General features: G+C 34.5%; 1 protein-coding gene across 4 annotated transcripts in view; it reads right to left on the bottom strand.

Moving 5' to 3' along the window:
- The window catches only part of Adgrb3 (adhesion G protein-coupled receptor B3), a 738,549-nt gene that overhangs the window by 481,114 nt on the left and 244,436 nt on the right, over positions 1-12,999 (bottom strand). The gene's annotated exons all lie outside the window — the stretch shown is intronic.

Below are 12,999 nucleotides of genomic sequence, written 5' to 3'. Positions count from 1 at the left end.
TATTATCTTGTATTTATAGCCAAGTAATTTCTATATCTCAAAAATATTTAAAATACAAATGATACTTCAGTATTCATGTTTAGCGACCATCTGTCATTGATATTTATTGATGAACATTATATCCTAATGAACATTAGTGCAGATACTTCATCCTTGGTTATAGTATCTAAGAAAATAAATCCTTCAAATATTTATAGATTGAATTACATCATACACAAACAAAAGTTTAAAGTGTAATTGTTGATTATTGTGGCAATACAATTTAACTGGCAAGTTTTTAAACATGAGCATTGTGTGTTTGTTTTTGTAGTGGGGATCAAACCTAGAGTTTTAATGTACATTAGACAAGCACTCTACCACTGAGCTGTAGCTGAAGCCAAAAATGACAATTAATATGTGGTCCTGTTATAGACAAATTACCTATAATTTGAAAGATATATCACTGATTTCCTTTCTTAGAAGGCAAATAAACACCTATGTTGGCATTTAAAAATATTCTAGGTGTATTAATTAAGATTAAAGTGTCAAATTGAAAATGAAATATGCTGTTACCTAACCAGGTGTATTTCTATTCAATATCTGCATTCCAACCTGTTACAAAATATAAATCTCTTTTGTTTAATTTTAATAAAAAACATTTTACAACAAATATTCCACATTTCATGATGGGTTATTTTCAAAACATTTATGTTGCCTTTCATTTCTTTGATGATGGCATTATCTTTCCTTCTAATGAAAATAAAGGCCAATCAGATCATTCAAATGTAAGAGACAAAGCTATTTTACTAGTGTGCTCTCACGTGGTCAATGTAGTTTGTAGTATTATGGTTTCTGGATAATATAAATCTTCATGAATGGTTGATTCATATTCATACAGTCTGCATTGGCAAAGATAATATACTACATTAGTTACACAAGGAAAATAACCAAATAAAAAGATGCTTTGCTCTGGTGAAAGCAATGAAAAGCAAGCTGTGAAATCAAATGAAAAAGTCCAGCATAATAGTGCATATATGCATATGGTACATGGCTTATGGAAACAGCGAGTTATTTCCTCTGTCTTTATGTTGATGGCATTGATGAGGCAGTGGGTAAACAGCTGTTCATGTAGAAAGCCCAAAATGATTGAAGATGACTAGCAAGTTTTAGGGTTCTTCCCTCAGTCATTCACTGTGCTACTTGCTAAAAGCAGAAGTTTCTGAATGTTAGATGGTGAAAAGAGAGGCCTTGAAAGTCATTTCCCTTAAGTCTAGCCCTATGACTTGATTAAATATGAGAGATCCTTAGGAAGCAAATGACTTTAGACATGACTTTTGAACATTAATTATCAGTTATGGGAATTTTGTTGAGGGAGACACTAATTTGTGATTTAATTTATTGAAAAGTTAAAACACATCTACTCATTATTTTACTAAGTGTTTATTTTAAATATATGGACAAGCAGACGATACTGGGCAGCAGGCATTAAAAGTATCATTTAATACACAGACTGGCTTCACAATTTGCAGACTTTCTTTTGCATTTCCACCAACCTCACCCTAATCCAGGCCATCATTGCTTTTCACAAAACCCAAAAGTTATGCCCTGTTTATACAATGTTGGAACTCTACTACTTTTTGCCAGGGGATGGGGAGCTATACTCTTGCTCAAAACTGCTTCCAAGAGAAAGATCCACTCCTCCAGTAATGCCCGTAGTAAAGCACCTCTAGAATTTCAATATTAACAACAGCACCAGAAAGCACTTACACCTGAAAATATTAAGGAGTTGTCTTTGTCTCCTTGAAATAATCATTTGCCTACGACCACCAACAAATCTGTGTTTCACCTATGTATAGATAAGTATATATGTATATTACATAGATATACTTATATATTATTTTTCCTATTACATATGAACTTCTATTTTCTCATTTTGTTTGTTTCAGAAAGGATCTCATATACCCCTGGCTGTCCTGGAACTTGCCATATAACATAGGATAAACTTGAACTTTACCACTGAACACCATATTCACCGCCCCCCAATGTATCTTTAAGTAACACAACTAGAAAACTTTAATGAGATTTTATTTATCAAAATGTAACAGGAGAGAATATCAAATACATTGCCTGTTGGTAAATGAAAAAGGTCGATCATTTGCTTGATATAAGGTAGTGGGGACAAGTAAATTCTGTCAAGAAGCCACCACATATTCTATGAAGCAAGTTGATGAGAGCTAATGTATTTCACATTTTGGCTGCCGTATAACTTTTGAATTTGTTGTTGACTTTCATATTAATTGGAAAAATTTGGCACAATGATTCTGTATATAAAGACATTTTCTGCATAATAAATTTGAAAAAAATATGTAGACCCTAAAGAGAAAGTTAGAACACCACTATTAGAATAATTTCTTTTATTTCGGCGGTTTTCTAAATTTTTGAAATGTATGAAGACTTGATATTTGCATATTCTCACTTCACAAGTGTTTGCTAAGTGCTTATATATACAAACATTTTATGAAAGACAGGAGAATGAGGCAAAGATTTACATTTTCACCATCAAAAGTGTCTCTAGAAGTAGCATGCATTATCAAAGGCTATAATTTTTTAAATTATATACACTATAATCTTAAATTATACACACTAGCTAAGATTATAAAAAAAATACTTTAACAATTTTACCGTTAATTATAAATACTTTAGTTTTCTAAAGAACAGAATCAATGACTACAAGATGACTTCCAAAGAGCTCAAGAATTAAAGCTGCTTAATAAATTGATAGATACTGGAAAATATTTAAATGAAATAAAGAAGTTTTTAAAATTCTAGGAACCCAAGAAACTCATTAAATTTTAAGATGTCAATGGTTAGTCCTTGTTATAAATTATTTTTAGGTTTCATTATCAAATTTATATGCCTGACAATAGAGATAAAGATGTTCTTTCTCACACTAGTAAAATAGAATTTTACTTTGCCAAATACTCTAGCAGAAATTACTTTATTAGGTAGCTAAGATGCTTCTTAAAATAGATAAAGCATTAAGTAATCAAGCATGTGCTACTAGCATACTCACGGGGGGGTGTGTGTGAGAGCATATATGGAGTTGGAAAGTTTTATAATTTACATGATATTATATATGTATGTACACACATATATACCTTTGCAATAAAGCTATATATTTATATTTATCCCAAATATAAATATTGAAATAACTTTATAAAACAATGTATTTCCCTGGAACTTTTAAAATATATGTTTGAAAATCACATGTAAAATATGTGCAAAGGCCACAGATAATTTGTGACACATCCATATCATCTATATCACCATTTTCATTCACTTACTGCCTTCTGTGAAAGGTTAGCAAGGAGGACATATAGTCCCATGTTAGAAATCATCAATGTGCACAATCACACAGAAATTTTTTGGTAAATATTTTTTTTTATAAATTATCCAAGTATATGGCCTTTTTGTATATTTTCATGCATGAACTACGTAATGATTGTAAACCAGTAACAGTGATTTGCTTTAAAAATATTTTTATTGATTAGTAATGAAGAAAACAGACATATGAACACATACATAATAAATGCAATGCTACAATTCAGTACAATTTCATTAGTAAACCAGTAGTTGAACATATTTCTTTCTTCATTTATGTCAGCATACCAGTGCCAAAATATGATGCTTTCTTCTTGCCTGTTCTAGTACATTTTGCTTCAGAAAAAAAACCTCTTACATTATTTTCATAAGCTTTGATATTAATGGGACCTGACAAGATCTCAGAGAATCTGAAATATAACCAAACTGAACAGTCTTTAGATGAAATTATTTCTGCTTTTTCCAAGCTAGAACAGAGATGGGGTTCTTTCTGGCCAAGTTTCTGACATGCAGAGGAGTCTTGTATGAAGAGGCTTCAAAGGGGGCCACAAAGGTATGACAGTGACAGACAGAGATTTGTCCCCTCACGCTTCACTGGAAACAAAGCAGCAAAACAAAACACAAAGGAGTATGAGGCAGATGTTGTCTGTGAAGCCAGATTTTCTTAAGGGAAAAAGAAGTGATCAGGGAAGTTAAAGCTTTGGTTAGAGGACATAGGGATTTGAAGATAGTTTATTTTAGTCTATCCATAAGAGTGTTTGCCTGTGTGTCTTTATGTGCACCATGTGTCTGCAGTGTCTGTCGAGTCCAGAAGAAGGTGTTGGATTCCCCATGGACTGTATTTTCAGACAGTTGTAAGCTGCTATGTTGGCTCTGGGAACCAAAAGCCAGTCCTTTGCAACAGCAGCTAGTGTTTTAACCACTGAGCTCTCATTCTAGCCAGTGATGGAAACTGGAAGCAATCATGTATTAAGGTTCTGTGGAACACCAAGTTAATAATAATTGATCATAAAGTTAAGAGGAGACATACAAGGAGTGTTCCTGGACAGTAGGAAGGAGGGGAAACCAGGTGGATAGAAAAGAAAACACCTATTGCTTTACTAGAAATTGTGAAACTAAGCTGTACCTGATAAAATGTGAAAGATTTTAAGAGATTTAAACAGGAGACAAAGATTCATGACTTGAATTTCAGATATGTACTTTAACTGAATAATGGAGAATAGATAGGATAGAAAAAATTAGAGGCAGCCAAATTGCTAAAAGGCTACCAAACTTATCATATGAAACTGTGGTTGCATGAGGGTGTGATCTGTTAAGCAATCTGCTGAAAGCTCCTACGTGTGGATAAGCATGTAGATGGTTTCCCTTTAGAAAAATTACTCATATCACACCCATATCCTGCAGGTTGAGTCCTTCTTTGGACCTCTAACTTCAAAGTGTTGGCAACCAAACCATCAGTACCCAAATGTTTCCAAGAATAGAATTTCACTTATTTTCATTTGTGCCTGTGTTCTGTGGGGGTATATATATGTACATATTTGTACGGGTGTGCATGAACATGTGTGTAAATGTATGGAGATCAGAGGTTGATGTCAGAGGCCTTCCTCAATTGTTCTCTCCAATATTTTTTGAGTCAGTTTCTCTCTTGGTCTTAAACATGCTGATTAGCTTTGCTGGCTGCCTTGCCATACCCAGTAATCCTCCCATTTCCAGGCTCAGCATTGGGCTTAGAGGTGCTGTTTTTGTGGAATTAGAGGCTTCTATGTGTGTGCTGTGAATCTGCTCCAGGGTTCTCATGCTTGCTCACTTTACTGACAGCACCAACAAAGACTTTCCATTTAGAAGTCTACTACTTTTAAGGCAATCTTAAGTTTGATATTTTGATAGGTCTTACTCTCATATGCTTTACAGTAATACGTATTTTCTTAGAAATTGTAATAAAATTATTCTTCTATAATTTTAAATTATGGCTCACATTATATGGAAGTTTAAAATGTGCCAAGTTATTTCTCACTTATTATTTTAACAGCAAGTCATAGAATAATTTGATTTAAAGCAATGTTACTACATTTAGGCTTACTGGAAATTTTACAAGCTATTCCACAAAAATATTACATTATTTAAAGGCATTATTTAATAGGATCTTCCATAAATGATTAGTATATCATTTCATAAGCTATTGTGCCTTATTGTTATAATATTAATAGAAAATAAATGTTATCCAAATTTAAAATATTATATAAATCGTTGTTTGACCAACAAGTAAATATATAAGCCATAGGTAATAAATCAGATACTTTCTTTTTTATAGAAAATACTGGTACCTAGAGTTGCCAGGTCTCAAGGTTTGCTTTTATTCCTTGAAAGTGAGAGAGGGGTATTTCTCTCCTTTTTTAAAAAAATTAATTAAATTTTTAAAATTATTTTACATTCTGACAGTTTCTCCTCTCTCTCCTCTCCTCCCACCACACCCCCACCCATCCACTCTTCCTCCATCTCTGTTCAGAAAGGAGCAGAACTCCCATATGTTTGAACAAAGCATGGCACATCAAGTTGAGCCAGGACGGAGCACCTCTCCCTGCATCAAGGCTAGACAAGGCAACACAGCATAGTAAATAAGTTCCCAAAAGCCAGCTCAAGCACCAAGGGCAGGTGCTGATCCCATTGCTAGGACCAATCTCTACAACTGTCACACACATGCAGAGGGCCTAGGTTGGTCTCAGGCAGGCTCCCTAGATGCCAGGCATGAGCTTCCACAAGCTCAAGTCAGCTGTCTGTGGGTTCCCCCTAGCTCATAAAATCTCTCCTCCTGAGAAAGGGGTTTTTCTGTTTTTGATGTATTTTTTTTAAACCTTATTCATTCTATTGGAGAAGAGATGTATTTTCGGAGCATCAGAAATTATCAAGTAAGTGGTTCTGGTCACATCTTATTACCACCCTCATGTTTCTATCACTTACTGCAGAACAGTATATATCATATATATAACACATACATATATGTTATACATATGCATGGCATACATTTACTAAAACAGATATCAGGCCCAAATTTCTTAATGAAAATGATTCTGAGACATAGTGTCTTTGGTTTCAAAGATAACAAGGACACTAACTCAGTGTTTCCTTAATCTTGTAGGTTACTTTTCAGGGACAAATAAAGATAGATGGTGAACAATCTCTGCATTTTTCTAAGACATCAACTACTCTTACCATCAGTTAACATTCAATCAAGGTGTCCTCCCTAAGCAAGCAACATAGCTAGCGAAGGCCAAGTTCTATACAGCAATCTGAGAATGATGCACATTCTCAAAGCAGTGGTTAACACAATGAAGAAATTGAAGGCCACTTGAGCTGGCATGTAGGCTAACTCTCAGGGTGGGTGATAAGACTAGGAAATGGGCAACTAGGGTATGCAGCTCATACTTCAGAATATGATGCCTGAAGTTGTTGCAAAGGCAAGTTCTGGAAAATTCTCTATGTTCTAAAATCACTTTGTTCTGAAGTCTCAGACTGGACTTCGGGCCTTGAGTTCACAGACTACCTCCTCAGATCAAAAGTCCTTGCCCAAGTGTGATGGAAGGTCATGTAGATTTACGCACATGCCTTCATATATGTGACTGTTTTCAGTACATAAAATGCTATTTGGTTGTTTCAAAACATCATGTATCCAGTCAGTACTTAGGAGTTTTCTAGATCCATTTTCAAGTTATTATGTATGATTTATCTTGCCTGCAAAACCCCAGACTTTATAGTGTATACTGAAGTAAATATAGCAAGCATACTCTTACAAGCGTCTACATATTGGATGAAGTTTTTCCAGAAAAGGAGTATTTTTCAAGGGTATTTGAGAATGGATGGAATATATGAACATGAAATATATATCCACAAAACCCCAGATGAGACTCTAAATTCTGGAGATATGATAGTAAATTTTTTTTAAAAAAAGATATTTTATATGTGTGAAAGAGGCCTTGCAATTGCTCTTAGTCAGATATATAAGATTAAGAAATATATAAACATTAACTTTACAAGGTAGTCCTTCATAAAGATTATAAGTTACCATACATATTCAGATTAATGACTTTTACTTAATGCTCTAGTTTATAGAGTGCTTCAATTTAGAGCTCAAGTAAATATATACTTCAACAATATTATTTGATGTCTTTGTTAAATAAATATTTAAACCATGGACATCGTATTCATGTCATCACATTTCAATTTCCTATTTTTTATTCATTTGATTTTAAGTGCTAACTTAGTCCCTGTGAATCTCATAAGAAAACATTTTTTTTCTTTCTCATTTCTTATTTTTATATAATTTAATTATTTTATTTCTGGAAACTATACATGGAAATAAATATATTTTAATGCAGTTGGACATGATAATATGTTGTTGTTTGTATTTTACTCTTTTGGGGAGGCCTGCCAACCAGCTCCCAAATAAATCTACACACAGAGGCTTATGCTTAATTATGAATACTCAACCTTAGCTTGGCTTAATTTCTAGCCAGCTTTTCTTAACTTAAATCATCCCGTCTACCTTTTGTCTCTGGGCTTTTCTCCATTCTCTTACTTCTGTAAATCTTAGTCTTACTCTGTGGCTTGCTGTATAGCTGGGTAGATGGCCCCTGGAGTCCTCTTCCTTCTCTGGCTCCTAGATCTCCTCCATCTCTCTTTGATCCTTTATCTCTTTCTTCTCCCATAGATTTCTCCCTCTCTATCTATTCTCTCTGCCTGCCATTCCCTCCTGTTCTTTCTCCTGCCTTGCTACTGGCCAGTTCTTTATTAGACCACTGGGTGTTTTAGAAAGGCACAGTAACACAGCTTCACAGAATTAAACAAATACAATATAAACAAAAGTAACACATCTTGAAATAATATTCTACTTCAGAGATATGACTTTGTAATCTCAGTATTTGGAATGTTAGCTCAAGAGAATTCCAAATTTGAGGTCAGCCTGAGATGAACAGTTAGTTTAAAACCTGGTAGGGATATGTAGAAAGGAGGTATCTTAAACAAAACAACAACGAAGAGCAAATCTGTATTCTTAGATATTCTGGAGATTGAGGAAGGCAGATAGGAAATTAAAAGTCAGTGGTGCAAAGTAATGAAGCTATCTCCAAATAAAAAATAAAGCAAGGCTGGAGCTAATAGATCGATAGATGATGGCCTTCCTTACTTCTTGAGGCCATAGGTTCAACACCAGTCCCAAATAAAACACAATAGCTTATATCTATTGATATGCAGATATAACTGTTTATCTATAAATTTATGCCATCTATATGTTTGTATATACACATGTTAACATATATTAAAGATAAATGTAAGAATTTTGCTACCAAAGAAAGAATCCTGAAGTACGTTTCCTGTGAGGAAGGATAGTTTGAATGTGATGGATAATTTCACAAATCTCTTTCAAGCACTTATCTGCTATGCTTTACTACAAGAGGCACAGAAAAGGAAGGCATGGATCACCATCTTCTTGGTGTGTTCGACAGTTACAGATGTTCAGCATCCCCGACTTAGTGATTTCACACTGACTCCAGCTCTGCCCCACACTGGATGTATCATTCCTGCATTGTAACTCCCTGTATCTGCATTTCCAACTCCTAGCTGTGCATTTGATCTTGTACATGAATATATAGTTGGAGATTTTAAATTATCTCTGACCTTACTCCTTTTTGGAAATTTAAAATGATTATATTTATTACATGCATTAAAAGTTAAGCCTACTTTTAATGTGCATAAGTTTCTCTTTAGCAAGCTTTTTCTACTCTTTTATTTTTCTGTCTTGATAATTTCTTTGAGGTGTAAAGGAATTTTGATTATATGTTCTCAAAGGAATTTTAATTTAGATGTTCAAAAATTGAATACTTATTGTTTCATATGCACAGGAGAGTGAGTTTTTACCTTACCAACATCTGTATTCAGCATCTATGCCAACATAAACGAAGCTAGAAGTTGAGATGTGTTGTTCCTTCCTCTGCCTTGGCACCTGTATGACATTTATATCCACAAAATCATATCTTCACCCTATGTATCAGTACTTTAGACTGAACTATCAGATCTTCTGATTTCATTTACTTTTTCTTGAATCCATTTGGTTACTTATATTGATATCCCACTTCAATAACAGGGCTAGAAATAGAAGATCAAAAGTTATTTTTCCCATTCCACTGAACTTTGAAGACAATTCTACCTTGATTAGTTTTCCATGAAACTGTTTCTTGTTGAAAGCATTGAGAAAATATTGTTGGGAATTGAGTTCAGTACCTTCCACATGTTAAGTAAAATCCACTCCATCCATCCTTCAAATAACTGCAGGCCTTGGATCTTTCCTGGTACCCATGGAGTTGTGAAATGTTGCCAATATATCCAGGCATTCTTGTTCATTGAGCATACGTGGCACGCGATGCTCCCTTGCAATTCCACACCAGCACTTCAGCAGTGTGCCTGGAATACGCTCACCTTAAATAACTTTCCTTTGTTATTTGTTACTTTTCCTTTTTTCTTTGTTACTTTTATGTTGTAGAGCTTCTGACTATCTCAAGTCTACTTTCATGCCAGCCTCTCTAGACTCATGAAAAATGTTCTTTAGGAAAAGTTCCTGGCTTCTGATTATAAGAGAATGCATATAAAAACTAAGAAAAATCTTTACTTTCTGTTTCATTCTCTGAACAATTCTTGTAATGGAAAACTTTGACAACACTATCCTTGGGTTTCTCTTCCCACTCACCCAATAACATCAAGCAATGTGACTTTGGACTTTTTTCCTTAAATGAAACTCTTGAAAGTGAGTTACCTCTTAGAAACTGTCATGTTCTTCTTGATCCTGTCAGCATTTGACACCCTCCCGCCTTTCCCTACCCCACAACCTTTCTTGCAAAGCTCACCTCCCATGGCTTGCAAAGATGACAGACTTAATTCTCTTCCTCTTCCTTCCCTCCTCTCCCCTCCCAGTGACTGTCATTGCCTAGGTACTCCTTCCACTAAATAATGCTATGACTTTGGGTTCTGCTTCAACATTGCCTCCCTCAGAAATCCCACTCTACCCCAGCCAAATAGGATTTTTAAGCACACAACTGTCTTTGATACTGAGAGGCCCACCACTCTCTTCCAAACTACCTATGCTAAATATTTGCATATTCTGTATGCAAACTTAGCATTTATACAAACAAGCTAAATATTTCTCTTAGGACAGCTGCTTCTGTTGTATGTTTTAAATTTCTGCTTAACAAACTTTCAGTTCCCAAAATAAACATTTGATGAATAAATAAGTAGAAGAGTAAAAATATGTCAAACAGATATAGTATAGAAAACACGTCAGGCTTATCAAAACATCACATCGTTATAGACTATTTGTGGATGTATAGAAAGAAACTGGATCTTAATCAGAACAACCAAAGACATAAATAAGATTGTTTGCCTAATAGAAGAGTAACAATTTTAATTTAGTTGAGGTTGCCACTTGAAGTAGATAGAGCTCATGGGGCCAGCTGAGAGAGCGCTTAAGGTTATCCTGTGGAAGTGGTCAGTGGAGGTGCATGCCTTTAATCCTAGCACTCAGGAGGAAGAGGCAGGTAGATCTCTGTGAGTTGGAGGCCAGCCTTGTCTACAGAGCTAGCTCCAGGACAGCCAAGGCTACACAGAGAAAACTTGTCTTGAAAAAGCAAAATACATACATACATGCATACATACATACATACATAAATACATAAATCATGAGGAAGAATAAGGGAGTGGTTGCAGAAAATCTTCAAAGTAAAAACGGAAAAGAATAAGGATTCTTGCCTGTACTTTAATAATTATATTAAAAATAGTGATACTTAAATATAAGCATATTTCTCTCTTTCAACTCTTCCCAGACTAGTCATGTATTACACAAAATCTTCTTGCATTTTGTTAGAACTACTTAACATGGGGATTAAAGAAAAAGAGATTGGTTTCATGTTGAGACTGACTTGAGGCAATAAGGTGAAATTCTCCAGAAGCAAAATACTAAGCAACAATAGAAAACGAAATACCTCTAGACTGGGCAGTGTGGCCAGGTATGAATATATATCTGCTCCCTCAAAGAAACTCCAGTAACTGAGAGGAACTTGAACTCCTCAGTACCAATTCTAGAGCATTGCAAAAGGATTTTTTAAATTATGAAATTAAAGGTTACCTTAGAACACTGAAACATCGGTGAAAATCTTAGTGATCCAACATGGTTAAGAATTGGCATAAAATACTACATTTGGGGGGACTTCAATTGGTACTGCCCATTAACCAGGACAGTAAAATCCTAATTTTTGCATATTTGGAAACTGGGTATGTAACAGAAGGATTAGAAATAAATCAACAAATATTCCAAATTATGCATGAGATACTAACTCTGATTATTCAATTATAATGAGCTTTACCATTAAGAAGTGAAAGAAATAATTACAATTAACTTTGGTAATGAAAAACTGTCTTCATTTGGGTTATAACTCAAAAATTGCTTCAGATATCATTTTTCTAGTTACTTATAATCTCTATTCAAATGTATACTCTGAATATATTATTCCTTCTCATAAGTTTGAAAACAGTTGGGATACATTGGTTTTAAGATAATTTATTGATTTTTTTTAAGTTTTGCCTGTTTAAGACTAAAAGAATAGAGGCAATATTAAAAGTTAGCTATACTGAAGCTCAAGTAATTGGTTACTTTCTTTTAAATTTTGTTTTTTTGAGACAGGGTTTCTCTGTGTAGCTTTAGAGCCTGTCCTATATCTCGTTCTATAGACCAGGCTGGCCTTGAAAGCACAGAGATCTGCCTGCCTCTGCCTCCTGAGTGCTGGGATTAAAGGTGTGTACTGCCGCCACACCCAGCTTCAGCAGGTTACATTTTTAAATGAATGCATGAAATAAAGAACTTGTAGACTACTCAGCATTTGGCTGTGGTCTCTATTTTGGAGAATATTGATAAATAAAATGTGTATGAAGAAAGGCGCTCGGAGCAAGGCTGCCTCGAAAAGTGCAGTTCAGTGCCAGGCTGATTTCAGAAAGAATCTTGTAAGCCAAGAAGCAAAAGCGCTGTAGACAAGAAAGTCTGGTAAGAAATCAAGAACAAACTTGATTATCAAATTATCAAACACTCAAAATATTGAACTATAAAGACCGGCATTATACAAATAGTTTCTTAATAGTTCTTAATAATTAAGAATTCATTATATATGGCTAGAAGAAAGATAACCTAAATTAAATATAATTGTAACAGAAGGGTTAGAAATAAACTACATGGTTTATTAGAAAAGAGTTTTAAACATTAGCCAAATCTCTAAGAACTTTCTATTAGTGAAGCATGAAAAAGGAAAGTTTGGTCATAAAAAGGATTGAGTTTTTGATCTCTGCAAATTCTTACGCAGATGGCATGTGGGTAATGAATATCCTAATAATCCCTAAGTGGATATCTCTCTGAATCCTGGAGTTGCTGAAATTCCTACATTTTGGGGAATCCATTTTCTACCAACTTGAAACTCCTGACATCCTTTCATGTCTTACATTTTCAAAACTAGTCAATGGCTCATGCGTTCCACTATAACTACACTAGTCCAAAGTCCACTAATTCATCATGTGGACTGTTGCTCCTAGTACCCCCATCAACAACATTAC

The sequence above is a fragment of the Peromyscus leucopus genome, chromosome 16_21 (genome assembly GCF_004664715.2).
Source record: "Peromyscus leucopus breed LL Stock chromosome 16_21, UCI_PerLeu_2.1, whole genome shotgun sequence".
NCBI lineage: Eukaryota > Metazoa > Chordata > Mammalia > Rodentia > Cricetidae > Peromyscus > Peromyscus leucopus.
This window is presented reverse-complemented; position numbering and strand designations above follow the sequence as displayed.